This window comes from Anas acuta, chromosome 5 (genome assembly GCF_963932015.1).
Source record: "Anas acuta chromosome 5, bAnaAcu1.1, whole genome shotgun sequence".
NCBI classification, from domain to species: domain Eukaryota; kingdom Metazoa; phylum Chordata; class Aves; order Anseriformes; family Anatidae; genus Anas; species Anas acuta.
This window is the reverse complement of record NC_088983.1, coordinates 10944693-10957792: the sequence shown is the minus strand read 5'-3', so window position 1 is coordinate 10957792 and position 13100 is coordinate 10944693.

Below are 13100 nucleotides of genomic sequence, written 5' to 3'. Positions count from 1 at the left end.
TGCCTTGGAAGTCCCCGTTCCCTCACCATATCAAGCCTACCTTCTGATGGCGAGTCAGCCTCAGGGCTAAACCCCCACAAGGACCTGGGCTCCAGGCCAGATTCCTGTGCATCTTGCAGACCAGAAGACTCTCCAAAGGAGGCACTCAGGTCCCTAGAAAGCACCCAGGAGGACTTAGTGCTGGGGCAGCATTGCTCATTTCATCCAGCCTGGTACGTGTGGGGAAGCCCAGGTTACACAGCAGGACGCCCAGAGGAAGGAGATGGTTCAAGCTGCAGCTCTCTTCCTTTCTCAGATCAGTGACTACTTGGTGTGGCAGCCTAACTGCTCCCTGGAGCTTCACAGAGCTATTGCCCCCGAGGCAGGAAGCTTGGTCAAATGTCCCTAGCAAAGGTGAAGATCCCTGTGCCAGGTTTTTCCACGTGGTGATCACCTGCCATGAAGACCACGTTGGAAATACAAGGGTTTCTTTGACATCTAAATAGAATTAAAAAAAAAAAAAACGCTGTTTGTGGTAGGTGCAGAGCAGATGGTCCATGAGGTCTCCGTGCTTAACCCCTCCAGCCATGAATTACATATTATAAAACTCCCTTTCTCTTACTTTTATCTCTCTTCTCTAGGGACATTTTCAGTTTTGGGGGCAAGTGCTGTCTTTCCTGAGTCCATACAGTGCTTGGCAAAAGACAGCTCTGGTCCCATGCATGCCCTGTGTGACATGAACCACAGAAAGCCAGGAGCTGGGGCTTTCTCTGCGTTGTGGTTGCTCCAGCAGCGCTCCCAGTGACTCACAAATCAATACGCTCCACTTCCACCAGGCTTTTCATGGGCAAAGGAGGTGTTTCCGCAGCACAGATGTGGAGGAAGCCGTGTGACAGTGTATGTGTAGGAGTCGGGCTCTGCAGGCGCCTCAGCTGCTCCTTGTCACACCAGCCCCGTTCCACACCGGTATTGCTAAAAAGCAGCGAGGACAATAGCTATTACTATTTTCTCCTGTTGGGACAAGTACCCCTTGTTTAAAAAATCCACACCTCTATGCACACCTACGCAATACTCCAAATCACTGCAATATGTGGACTCAGATGTTATGAATAATATAAATATTCCTTTGTATTTGCTGGGAGATTTGAGCTCTCCCCTCCACACACACACCCTTGTGTGCCTCTATGTATCTGATAATAGGGGATTATAGTACAGGGCTGTTATTCCTGCAGGGTTTGATTATTTAACATTGTACCGAGCGAAGTTATCAGAGAAATCCTGATGGACAAAAATAACTCTTTGTTTCTGATGTGGTGTTTGCAAAATAGGAGCCAAAAATAGCTATTGGCTGGCGGGCCTCAAATATTGCTGACCTTTCAGCACACCCAGCAGAAACGGCCAGGGCAGAAATCCCTTTGCTCTGGGTGTGCAGAGCAAACCTCCTTCCTCTCATCTTTTCCACATTAAGCTTGGGTTCAGCGCTGTTTGCTTTCAGTCCCCTTGGGCCGCATGCAGAGGGGGCTGCGGTGTCAGCCCCCCTGGGAAGATTTGCTGGTCCCCCAGGAAAAGGGGTCCATGCCAGCACCTGCCCCATGTCTGTGACCCTTTTAGTTGCCCCAGAGCCAGGCACAGCTGTAAATGTCTTTTGAAATGTTTCCTCCTCCACACATGGAGGCAGACACAGGCCTGGATGCCAGGCGGGAGCAAGAAGAGCGGACCCAGTTGTGCTCGGGCAGGGTGTCCTGCTTCCAGGCCTGCTGAAACAGCAAAAACTACAGTCCCAACCCAAAGGGTGAGGATTTGAAGTCCTGCACGACTCCCATGCCCTCTTCCTCAGCCCTGAAGGTGGCTGGGACAGAGATGTCCCCTGCCCCTTACTGCTCCTCCTCACAGTGTCTCCTGTCTGTCTTTTCTCCTTCTCACTCTCCTCCCATCTCCTGCTTAGCTGAGAGAAAAATCCCTGAGCACACAGGAGTGAAGGCACCTCATAAATTAGGGAGCTGGCTGAACATATGGAGACATCAGGAGCAAGTGGAGGTGACAGCCAGAGACAAGGGGAGATGTGCTCCTTCACTGGGGTCTCCTCCTGCCCTGACCCCTGAGACCACTGCTGGGCAGGCCCAGGAGGCAGGCGAGGCCCTGCAGGGCTGGATCATGCTGGGGGACGAGATCTCAGAAGAGGAACCCTGGGAGAAACAGCTCCAATATTTCCAAAACCACCCTGCCTCGCCTTGCCTCAAAACACACCACTTGGGATGCAGGAGACAAAGCGATGCAAGATAGGAAGTCAGAAAGGAAAGCTCCTTGCTGGCCAGGCTTGGAGAAAACATCTGCTGGTGTTGGGTTTTTTTTGAGAAGCTCCAGCCAACACGGGCTCGTCCCTGAGCCCTGGTGATGTGCAGGCTGTGGGGAGATGTGAGCACAATGCTTTGACAGCTCCAGGGTTGTCTTCCCTGCAGTGCACAGAGCTCGTGGAAGGGAGAGCCTCTGGGGGAACTCAGCTGTGAAATCCTGCAACTCCTTCCTCTGCAAACTGTGATATTTTTTTTTTGAAGGTTCACACATTTAGCTCCGTTTAGGGGAATTTTCACAGGGAAAGGCATCCTTCGTACAACACGCCCATCAAATTTCAAGTCATCCCTTTAAGCATTTCTTAAAATGGGTGAAACAAAATGCTTTTTTTCTATGCTTTATTCTCAGAAACCGCTGCTTTAGGTTAACAAGTTCACACATACAGTAAATATCGAGTTACCTGGCTCAGTCAGAATGTTCTTAATATTGCATTTCAGCCCAAACAGTGAAAGACCACAAACTAAACAAAAGTGGGAAAGGGGTCTTGTAACGGGAAGCACCAGGCAGCAGCCTCCCTAGCAGGTAGTGCTAGCAGCACAGCCTGCAGCACAATGCCAATGGGCATGTCCAAGGTGATGCTGGCAGCAACACTTTGTGAAAAATGGTGTAAGAAGAATGTGAAACAGTGAAAATGAGGAAGCCAGTTATATTAATAAATTCTAACAATTCTGATTATATGTATTCCTCTTGTAATACTCCAAGAAGTGCACATTTGTTGGTCAGACACTGTGAAAAATGCCTTGCTGTGAATCTGTTGGGAAGGGACTAATCCTGCTTTTGAGCTGGTTTGGAAAATGGAGTTGGAATCAGCCTGCTTGGTTGAGGTCTAACCTTCAAAACCCAGCCAGTTTTAAACCTGGTTTAATTCGCATCAGTGATGTGGATCACCATGGCAAAGTCATTGCTCCCTGCCTGAACCCCCCGCTGACACCAATAAGTATTTTGCTTGCAAAATATGAACAAGAATATGCAGCAGAGAGTTCGCTGCAGACAGGATCTTCCATTAACCCTTCCCCTGGTTATGACAATGCCTTGTTTTACTGCTGTGATCTCAGGTTGACTTGGGGAATTATCTGTGGCAGAATCTGGCTCAGACAGCACCAGGCTCAGATTTGACCTGCTTGTCCTGTGTTCCTTCACATCCCTGTTTTATCATTCTTCAAAGACAAGTGTATTTTCTGTGTGACGAGACCGTCTCGTGGAGGGTTAGCATACAAAGGGCAGATTACAGAGAATCAAGAGCAAAGCCCTTCGGGACACTTGTGCAAATTGCAGCTGAAGCAGATGGTATTTAAACAGAAAGTCTGGGCACAATTAAGGATGGAAGAAGGAAGAGGGAAGCCACAGAGGACCTGGAAGGCAGACTGACAAGATCTTGTAGCCTTGGCAACACCCTCTCCTGATTGCCCACATCAAATGCAGAGGGTAGGACATGAAGGATGCCGCTAATCAAGTGCCATCTTAGACAATCTTCCTTTCTGCCATTCTGCTCTGAAGGGATCCTGCCTTTCTCCCAGCCCGACTTAGCTGCTGGAGCAACTGAGCTACCAGAAAAATAGCTCAGCACCTCCAAGGAGCTGCATGAAATCATGCTGGTGGCAGGACAAAAATACAAGAAAAAAAAACAAACACACACAAAAAATAAAATAAAATTTCAGAAGTAACTGATGGGATGTGCATGGAAAGCTGGAAATAATGAGCTGGAGAGAACTGTGCCTTCAGCAGCTTCCTGGGGAGGGACAGAAATAAGCTGATGGAGACATTGAGTCCTCTTATCTCCAAACCCAATGATTTCCCAAGAGAAACAACCCCTAAACACACATGGAGTGAAGCAGCCAACTTCCCTTTAGTGAATTTGGCAAAACCAGTGGTTCAGATGTCCAGAAATCCCTTGGAAGCCCGTAAAGAAGAGCCCAGAGAGGGCAAGCACCCAGGCAGGCAGGTGCCCCTGCGGTGCAGCATGTAGAAGGACCCAAGCTGCTGAGCATTTTTGGCTACATGAACTTTAAAAGTTTGCATGCACTGAGAGATTCCCATTGTAGTTGACAGAACAAAGACACTTCTAGAGAAATGTCTTCAGGTGGATGTTTAGAATGAAGGGAAATGGGCACACCACACAAGATACAGAGAGAACTATGTGCAACACCTGTGACTTCAGGGGTCCTGAGAGGTTTCCAAGACAACTGAAAATAATCACCTTGGGCATTACATGAAAAAAAAACACACTCATTTAGATGACAGAGGGATGCCATTTTCAATTTGACATCTCTAACTCTCTAAATAAAAATTTCTACATCAGTTGGCAACGTACCTAAAATGTGCAGCTCCAGAGTTTTACCTACGCAAGTGTCTAAGGCTTTGTCTGCCAAGACAAGCAGTGGGTAAATAACATGAACTCTCGGGTAAGCAATTCTTATTCACATGGGGTTGCAGGAGGAGTTAGTAAGCAAGGAAGTGCTACAGCAAAGGTAAGTGTTCAAGGTGAAAAATGGGTGAATGGAGAAGCAGTGGGGCCCCAGTGTGAGCTCGGCCACCCAGAGACACTGCCCAGCTCCCTGCAGGAGCCCCTGCTGAAGGCTGCTCCTCCATCAGACATCTCCCCAGCACAGGACAGGTGTCAGCAGCCTGAGGTCCCTTCTGCAGGTTGCAGTCCACGTAGGATCAGGCAGTGGCTGCATGGTATGCACGGCCCAGCACCTTCTGGCCAGCACAAGCAAAATCCTCTTGGTTGAACTTTCCCAATACATTTGCCTTTCCTCCTTCAGTGACATCTGCCCTGTTCTGCACCTCTTCAGCACTTTGTCAGAAGGATAAATCAGCAAATTTTGTATTCCAGAGCAAGTCCTAGATAGGAAATCTTTGGTGGCACCTGAGCTCTGATCCTTGCTTGCACTTTGTTCTCGCCTCTTGCGACTCTTCTGCTGCTGGAGTTTTATGTGTGCCCCACCGTGGTCAGGGGATGCTCTCAGCACACCTGCAGCCCCTCCTGCTGCTTTGATGCTGGAGCCACACACAACTTCAAACAAAGCCTTTAAACCCTCTCTCTGAGTTTACATGTCTGCAAACAACTCTTTTTTCCCCCACCCATAATGGGCTATTGACACAGCTGCTCTCTTTCATCACTCAACCTATGGAGAGCAGAAGTATAGTCTCAACATGAAAAGAACATTTATTAATTTTCTCATCTCCTCACTACACTGCTCCCTGATTTTCATGATGTGCAGTGTCAGATTTGAGCAAGCAGCAGTGCTTGCTCAAATAGTGTCTATGTCTCAGTATAACAGTGTCTGGAGCTCGGGACATGCATTTGATCCAGCCCCAGTTTCCTTCCTTAGAGCGGTCACCAAGAGGAGACACTTTCTGGATATCTTATCAGGCTTTTCTTTTTTTTAATGGGAGAATAATATTTCTCTTTGCCTGTGCTGGGAGCTTTCTGGGTGGGTTTGCAGCGCTGTTTCTGGGAGAGCATCCAATGTCCTCCGCCGTGTTTGGAAAGGGTGGCTCCCGCCGCATCGCAGGCCTGGAGTTGATGACATTGGCAGCTGCGGCACACTTGGCCCACGGACCTTGCTCTCCTGCTCGGTTTTCATACCACCTCTCGCTTTTTTCCACCCGGCCTCCTCCCTCCCGAACAAAGGCAGACGTCTCTCCGGCTGCTCCCCGCTGTCCCCCCACTGCCGGTGCCACGCACATGTCCCCGGGTGCTGCCACGGGTGGCACAGCCCCAGTTTTCCAGCACGCAGCCAGCTGTGGGACACAACCTGACACCCTGCAGGAAGCTTGTGCCTCGTCCCATCCCTCTCAGACATGTGTTGTGAACGGCTTTCTGCATCACCATGGTGTGAAGGAAATGCTTCAGGGCAGAGGTGAAGGATGGCCCCTTCCCAACCCGGGACCCCGCATCCCTCTGGTTATAATAGGGTGAAGATGTTGATTAATGGGAGGGCTGCAGCAGCAAGGCCAGCCTGGTCCAGGCAATGGCCATGCAGACAGAGAGCATCCCTGGGAGGAGGCTGAGAGAAAATGGCAGTGAAGCCACCCCAGTGTGGCCTTAGCCCTGCCCGGGACAAGGAGCAGCAGGGAAGCACGGAGACACATTCCCCACTGTTACACTCAGGAAAAAACAGAAAAAGTGGGCTAGCTCCTACAGCAATAGCTCTGCAATGTCCCCTGTGACAGCATGAGCATCCAGCCTCCCCCGTGGCCTTGGTGCTGTGCTCAGCAAGCCTGCAGCAGTGCAGCACGGGGCAGCACAGGGCAGCCAAGCATGCCCCAAGTGCATGTGCTGATAACAGAAGTGCCCTTGCAGGCTCTGCGGGTGGATGCTCATGTGGCTCCTGGCCATCCTGACCAGCCCAGTCAGCCCTGGTGCCTCTCTTGTGGAAGCCCAGCCTCAAGGCAGACGAACCTTCAGGGGGCCCTCCTAGCCCTTCTTCCTATCTGAACCACGTAAAACTCAAGAGCCACTTTTTGTCACCCTGAGATCAGATCTATGCAAGGAGTGCCTGTCTTCATCCCCTCCATCACTTCCATCACCTCCAAGCCAGGCTGAGTGCCATCCCTGCGCTCTTTAGGTACAGCTGCCCAGACCCAGACCAGAACTAGAAAGCTCTCTGCCCCGTGTCATTCCCTACAGGCTTTATGGGAATTTAGCGTAGGAGCAGACAGCTGCCTGTGGAAAGCCCATAAATCATGTCACGTCTTTGCCGCACCTCAGCACGGATTGAACCCGATGCCTGCTGGTGGCAGAGACCTGTCACCAGTCTGCAGCACTGTGCTAGCTGCTGCTGTGTGATTTACCCAGGGGCAAATCTCAGAGACTTGCATTTCCTAGGACAGCAAACCCAGCTTCCTTCCTCCCTCAGCTTGGCACTGTGCACTGATGCACCATCCAAAGAGGAGCTGACATTGCTGTTCCCCCTCCTTGGCCGCAGCTACTCCTTGCAGACAAAGCGCTTTGGCACAGCCTCCACTGCTCAGAGTGGCTCCGCACCTTCAGGCTCACTCCCATGTGATGTACAACATCACCAAAAGGCTTAAATCCTTCCTACAGAATTGTGGAAGTGGCTTAAAAAAAGCAGAGGCGCGATACAATCGATGTGACTCAAAAATACATTTAGGTTCTTTGAAATGTAATGTTCTGGTTTCCGTGCTGCGAGGAGTGGTGCTTGATGTTTTATACAGCTGTGACAACTGGAAATTTTTATTTAAACAGAAGGGAAGCTTCTGCATCTGGGAGCGGGGTTTTTAAAACAAAACAAACAGTGACAACAAAAAAAAACAGTAAATGTGAAAATCACAAAACTTAGCAACACTCTCTTTAGTAACAGCCATTTTCTGAGCACCCCAAATAGCCGGGTAGCCAAAGGCCAGATGATGAGATCTGTGTAAGGAAGGCACCACCCCGCTCACAGAAGCACACAAGTCTTTTGTAATTACTTTTTGAGGGCTGGTAGGAAGGATGCTCTTGTAAGAAAGATACTTACCTGGATGGCTCAAAAGGTCAGGGCTTCATTCCCAGCTCCCATGCAGACTTCCTACAGGAGCTTGGGAAATGATGTTTCCAAACGCTGCTTTGGTCTTCCCATCTGAAAACTAAGTAAAATAGTTATCTCTCAAAATGTCTTAGACTCTAAGGCTATGTCTTACTTTATTCAAGTTTCCAAAGAGGTTAAAAATGTCACATAGGATGGACTAGAAATTGTGAAGCATTTTTGTTTGCATGAACTTTGTCTCAAACCAAATTCTCCTCTTCGACTCCCTGTCCTGAATTGACGCGATGTTCCTTCCTTCATGCCTTTAATTGCTTCAATATTTTGCAACTACAAGACTTATAAAATTAATTAAAATGTAAATTAAATGATAGCTTGAAGGAGGATTGCAATTACCATGATTTCATCTTTTACTCTTACATCCCGTGGTACCAACAGGTCTGTGCAACAGGTGTGCCAATTAATAGCAGGCGGCGGAGGCATCTGCAGTCACCTACCTCGCCGTGCCTGAGGCTACTCAGACAATTTTGTCTTGTGCAACTACTACAGAAGCACCTGTGCCAAGTCTCCAGCTACATGAGGCTGAGAGGTGAGAGAGTGAGGTCCTCAATCAGCAAGAAAATAAAGAGAAATGCTCCCAAAACGATGGACAAGCCCTTAAGAAATCTTACAGATGTTTTTCCACACAATAAACAGATGGCTGCTAGGAGAGTTACACGAAGCAACACATTTAAAGTTTTGTTTTGTCACCAAGTTTTCACCCTGATCTAGCTGAGAACAGATCAGTCTTTCTATTACATCCATCTTTTTAGAGCTGCTGGAGAGCAATGTCTCCAGCACGCTAGGCTGAAATTACCGAGTATCACAAAGAGTGTCAGCAATTAACTGTGTCATACCAAACCTGAAAACTGAGTTGGGTGAGTCACATTTTTTCCTCGCTTACCCAGAAATGGAAAATAAAACACTTCTAATAGTGACATGAAGAAATCGCTGGGGCATTTCCAATGACCCAGAAAGAAGTTTATTGAAGCTTATTGACAGTTACCATAAAACCCATCAATCTTTCTGAAAAAAAGATAGTGGAAAATGGAGTTGTTTAGTGTCAGAAAACCCCAGAGCTGGCCTCAGCCTGTGATCTTGCATGTCTGACAAGCTGCAGCATAGGCTCAGATACTACTCAGGACATATACTTGTCCTGGCACAACCTTTTTTACACCTCTCCCTGCTTCCTCCTGGCTGTTTTTGAGGATCACTAAAGCAAGCCTCACTTGAGGAAATTTGGGGTATGGGGCATTATGATTGCTGCGCCAGCAATGGTTGTGCCGGAGAGATGGCACATTTTGATGAGGGTGCTGTGAATGCTGCAGCTGTGGTGAAGGGAAGCGGGTGATACGGGCTGTGGATTCCACCTGTTGCTGTGGCTCAGGTTTGGGAACTTCCACCAGGAAAGCTCAGGGAGGTGTGTGAGAAGCTGCAGGCCCACCACAGCAGTTGCACTTTCTCCAGAGGGCTAGGGCCAGTGAATCACGGAATCACAGCATGGCCTCTCCTGCACTCTGCAATAGAAACAAATCAGATGCTTTGTGTGCAAGACATCTCTTGACAGAAACGTTTAACACAGAGGTAAGATTCCCTGCTTGAGGAGTGTGGAGAAATGGTGGCTCTGACTGCAACAGGGGCACTGAAGGAAGGCAGTGTACCAAAGAAGCCACAGAGAAGCTATGGGAGATGAAGGCACATCTTCTGTGCACACTGTGACAGACGACAGAGAAATAAGTTGGAAGAATATGAAAATTGAGTGAAAACCAGTTGAGTCAGATTATTTTGGATGAACAATTGTCTACTGGAAGAGCATCGGGACCATCAGCACTCTGATCTGGTCATGGACAAATATTGCTGCAATGACACCGGGCAGAGACGTGCTGGAAGAGTCATATCACTATGGGCGGCTTTACTGCCCCAGGAACAGCCTGGAAAATAAGTGCAGCTGGTGATGATATTCCTGAATATCATGGCTCAGAAACCAATAAGGACTGCCAAGAATCGGGCTGAGTTAAACCTTGCACAGGAAATAATAATGCAGAGGTTGGTCGGTTACATAAATGAAAGGAGAATAAGGACAGAGCAGTTCTGTTATGTGGTGAGAGCGTGGTAGAGATTAAAGGTAACTGATGTGTTTCCCAAAACCCAAGCGAACGCTTTGCCTGAGTGAGAAATTGGCACTGAAGATAATGGAGAAGGCAAGCTGGGTAATGAATAAATACAATGCAATAGAAATCATACCTAAAGTAAAAGTCCAAAACTTTGTTGTTTTAGAGCCAGCAAATGCACTGGGATGAGAGGATGAAGAAGAAGAACAAATGATCTCCACTGGAGCACGTGAAATCATGTTTCCAGTAGCAAGGATCCTCAAGGAAGCCAGGTCAGTCATGCTGGATGAAACAAGAACAAACGTACCACATACATGGTGGGATGGTTTGAAAAAATGAAATAAATAAGAGTATGAACTGGCTTTAGAACAGGTTCTGAAGGAAGAAACAGTTATATACATGGATAAAATTGGATAGAAATGGGATAAAATAATTTTACTTAACATTTTACCAACAGAGCTCACCTAGGACCAACATCTGTGACCGTGACCTGAATCAGCATTCACACGTCTAGAGAAGCAGCTCAGTGCCTCAGTACTTGCAGGGCTTGCAGAGAAAAGCCACTGTGTTTCTGCATTCCTGTCTGAGCAAAACGGTGCCTCCAAAGATACTGACAGTGAGTCAGAGCATTAAATCCCTTCCCGTGATGTTCCCTTCCCATCCCTCTCCCATCCTTGCCCCCGCATGTGAGGATGTGCCTCCTCACTTCCCATTTTGCAGAACAGGGACAGGGAAGGCATTTACATCCATTGGGAAGATGGAGCTGCCCTTGTTTGATTTTTTTGTTTGTTTGTTTTTTTGAGACAAGCCTCAATGCAAATCAGCACAGGGAAGCTTGTGTTGTAGCTTCTCAGTTCACGTTCATCTTATACTTTTATCCAGAAAATGTTTCTAGTTAGAACATTCTCTAAAGAGCATAAAAGGAAGGAAAAAGGAAGAAAAATAACCCATAAATAGCTTCTACTGGAGCCTGTGGAAGGGTAAAGGTCATGGGGATATGGAAAAATACTCCTTGGAGACACCAAGCTCACAAACTGCCCTAGAAAAAGACACAGCACTGTGCGGCCCATCCCAGCATCCTGCCTTGATGCAAACTGGGACTTTGCAAAGTCTCACTTCACTTTCGAAGCGACAAGGGCATCCCCAAAACCCAGAAATCACTGCCGAGATGTTAGCTGCACACACATCTGCGTGGGAAACCAGCCCCTGTGACATGGTGCCATCAGTTTTCCATTTTCTGCTCTCAAACAAGTGGCCGGGAGCCTATTTGTGTAGGGCTGCTGAAAATGAAGCCCTTAATCACCACCTTCGTCAGGGAGCAGGGCTATCTGGGGGGTGAGATTAGCATCCCTGCTGCTCTCGGGACAACATGTTGGGCAGCCGGGCTCCTGCCAGCAGCCCCTTTCTGAGTCATATCTTGTGCCCCCTCCATAATTAATAGTCCTGTTTTTTAAATTTATAGGAGAGTTTATCCCTTTTTGCTTTTGTAGTCAATTCTTTCTTGGCTTTTTGCATGAAACAGTAAGAAAGAATAAAAAAAAAAAAAAGAGGGAGGAGGAAAGAAAAAGGTTTAAGAGTGGCTTTTATACTGTGGTATGATCCTACAGAGATGGGAGACAAAATATGGCTGAGACCTGTCCCTGCATCACAGGCACCCTGTGGGATGCAGAACCAGACTGAGGAGATACAGCCCATCAGATACGGCCCATTAGAAGAACCTTGTCAGAGCAACAAAGGGGAAGAGAGGGTAGAATATCAGCCCTTTCCAAACTGAGAGTGTGTTTATGCACTGCAAGGTCAGAGCAGAACACCTCCCCTTCCCCACCTTTTAATGTGTGTTTTCTGCAAACCACGGAAGTTTTTACATTGTTTTCCCTTCTTCCCTGTTGCTTCCTCTTGGCCACTGGGTGATATTATTGTTATTTTTTTCTTAACCAGGACTCTCCCGCATGTGTCTCTGCACAAGCATGGCTCCACACACGTCCCAGAAAATCAGCATTTTTGTTTTCACAGTTTTTTTTCTTCTTTCTTTTCCATTCCCTATCTTCTCCAAATTGAAGTTTTCAAAGGTTAGACAATGGAAAAAAGGAAGATTTGGAAAGAATATCTAAATATTATACTTTCCCTGGCAAGCAGATGAGGGAAAAGTTGAGGGAAGGTTATAAGAGAAGGGAGTGGAAAGGAAAAACCTAAGTGAAAAAAAATATTAATTTTGAAAATCGACAACCAGAGACAAAATCAATATTTTTATGTTTCCTGAAATTTCTCATGAAATTGCTGTTTTGCCAAAGAAACGAAATTTTCCCATGACTTCCCTCTCTCTTGTCACAGAAAAGTATATTCCCTTTGGAAAATACATGTGTCAAGTGCAGCGCGAAGAACAAAATGATGCTCGAGCACTGTGCCCAGGGACTGGCTGTGCTGCTGCTGTGCCCTGATGAGGAATGACAGCCTGGGAGGAGAGGCACAGCTGTGGGTTATTCCTCCTCTTGCCTCCTGGATGTGCACAGACATGTATTCTCATGGTGGTTTCTCATGGCAAGACTGGAAATATTTAGTTTCCAAAAGATGACCTTGCAGGGTCCTGCACCCTTCAGCATCTTCACCAGCAATTTTATTACTGGTATAGAAAATACACTTATTAGATTCACAGATAACTCTAACATGGGGCAAGCTGCTCCATGTTGGACCATAACTGAATACAAAATACTCTCAAAAAATTGGAGACATCTTGAAAAAAGGTAGGATGAAATTCAGTACAGACAAATTCAAAGTCCCACATGAAGGAAGGGAGAGGCATGCAGAAGAACAGGCTCTGTTCTGACTAGAGAAGGGAGGATAAATTCAAGAACATTATCAAGAAAAAAAGAAGAAATACATCTTTCTCTATTTCTACTGTGGGTAGGCAAAAAATAATGTGCTGAAGTTACAGTGAAGGAGATTCTGACAAACCAAGCAGAGGTTTTTGTTGGTAGAAGCAGGAAAGAACTGGAGCCCTGAGCCAAGGCACATGGGTCTTTGCCTCTGGACATTTAAGAAGAAGTAGTTCAAGTACCTGGAGAGATGGCACAGGTATGCCACCCAAAATAACAAGCTGTCACTGCCCCTTCCAGCCCAGTTTTCTCTG